Raw genomic sequence first — 2,436 nt, 5'->3', positions numbered from 1 at the left:
GGAGAAAGATTTAGAAAGAAGAGATTGGGAGAAACAGTGAAAGTTTCTGGATTTTACAACTCTTCTTGTTTCAACTAATTTACTCATCATGGAATGAACAAAAGAGTTTCAACTTGAGTCCCAGAACTAATTTCTTCCTGCCATTACAAATACAGCAAACTTGGACTAGCATGATTTATCACATTTTGGAAACACAGCTTAATATTGGTGACTTAAAGTAGCAACTTGTTGTGGTCATTTATAATAATGAAAAACTAGTACCTCTTCTCTTTAGTTTACCTTGGGGCATTTTCTTTCCAAAGAAGAGTTTTTACTCTGTATTCTGCTTTCCAATTAATAAAAACACTGTGTACATTCTGGTAGCCTTGGAAAACGTTGTTAATACTTTCAGTAGAGGGCAGCAGAGGAGCACATCTCGTTCTGTCTGGGCTTCCCAGGAACCCTGTGTGGCCAGGTCACCTCGAGGAAGGCTTAGGCAATTGGAGAAGAAATAATAACCGTAAATCACTAAATATCTTAAAATTTGGAAAACTCAAGCAATTTTAAGCATGTTGATTTCAAAAGTGTAAATTTCATGAAATATAGAAAATATTGACTTGCCGGTCCTGGCTTCTGATCTCTGTCTTTAACGATCACCCCTATTTTTACTGAAAACATGAAAAGTGATGAATTTTAATGGCTTGGATTTGTATTCATTACATGGATGAACAAAATTTAAGTATGAGTTGTAAACATTTTGATCCTTTCAAAGATCATAGCTAGCCATTTGATTTTACGTCAGGTTGTCTAATGTTTTTCTTATTTGCTTGAGTGAACCAAGAAGGTTACTGAGCTTAGAGAAATAAATTCTGCAGTATTGTATACCTTGTATTGTAAGTCACAAGAAGTGAATCACAGAGGAAAAACACGTTCCAACGACTCCAAAGATACTACTGTTGACTGAGAAGCAGCTCAACGCAGTATTCAGCTAGGATGAGGCCATCAAGTTAGAATATGTAGGTTGCCTGGAATTTATATAAAGCCCTAAAGCCTGTAAGCTTGACAGATGGAGCTATCATTATTTTTTAAGGTCCCTGTCACAGGAAGAGGTAATGGCTGAAAGGAAAGCAAGTAGGATTTCCTGGCTTATATACTTGGTTGTACTTATGGGTCAGTCACACGGAGCCACTGTTAAAAAGGCAAACCGACCTTTTCATTTGGAGGAAAATCTATTTGTGAGTGATACAACCAATAGTATCTAAAGATTTTGATAACTTTGGGCACAAAAATAAAGGTGAGATAACTAGATACTAGATTATTAATTAAATTTGGCTAGAGAAGTCCCCACAAAAACTTACGATGATAAAAAGGGAGAAATCCCTCCCACCCTCCCTTTCTTTCCCTCCCTCTCTCCCTCCCTCCATTCCCTCCCTCCCTTCCTTCCTTTTTTTCCTTTTCTTCCTTCCTTTCTGATTTATCTATTTATTTGAAACGCAGAGTGACAGGGAATGAGGGACACACACACACACAGAGAGAGAGAGAGAGAGAGAGAAAGAGAGAGAGAGAACCTTCCATCTGCTGGTTCATTCTCCAAATGGTTGCAATGGCTGGGACCAGGCCAGGCTGAAGCCAGGAGCCTGGAACTCCACTCTTGTCTCTCACATGGGTACAGGGGCCCAATAGTCTGCTGTTTTCACAGAAGCATTAGCAGGGAGTTGGATCAAAAGTGGAGCAGCCAGGACTCGAATCAGTGCTTACATGGGATGCCAGTATCACAGGTGGTGGTTTATCCTGCTATGCCACAACAATGGCCCCCACAATTACTTTAGTACAATGGTTTCTATAATGTAGGAGAAGGTCATCTTTAGTATATTCATTTCTGTACAATTAGAAACATGCCCATCTGTGGTACATAAATGAGTATTAGTGACAACCATGAAAACTAACAGTGATAATAGTTCTTTGTATTGATAATAACATAATTCCATGCTTCATAGGATCTAAGGAATATTTTTTCTTTGACCTTGGAAGTATCTGTAATTGATAGTGGGTTGTAGTTATTGTTAGGCAGGGAGAACATAATTTTCATTGCCTATGAATATACAGTTTGGTTATAGTGGATATATTGTACAGAAAATTACTGTACACACAGAAAATTACAAAAATTAATATGTAACACATGATTAACTATGTCTGAATAAATCTTTAGCCGGCTTCTCAATAAGTATGAAAGAATTCTAAGGGATAAAGCATTGTGACAATTGAAGTGGATTTTGTTTTTCTTAGTGGTATATAAAATAATGGTGTGTATTACAGTTAGTGGTGTCTTCTTTTTTTGGTATTGTCTTCTACTTAATAAAATAAGGTGGTATTGTATCCATTTATGAGTGGGGAGTCCAGGGCCCAGAAAGGCTAGGAAAATGTTTTAACTAAATAAAAATGAATATAGTCTCTATT

This window comes from Oryctolagus cuniculus, chromosome 3 (genome assembly GCF_051225735.1).
Source record: "Oryctolagus cuniculus isolate XC-2025 breed Fujian yellow rabbit chromosome 3, ASM5122573v1, whole genome shotgun sequence".
Classification (NCBI taxonomy): Eukaryota; Metazoa; Chordata; class Mammalia; order Lagomorpha; family Leporidae; genus Oryctolagus; species Oryctolagus cuniculus.
The sequence above is the reverse complement of the archived record's forward strand: the minus strand, read 5'-3'. Positions refer to the sequence as shown.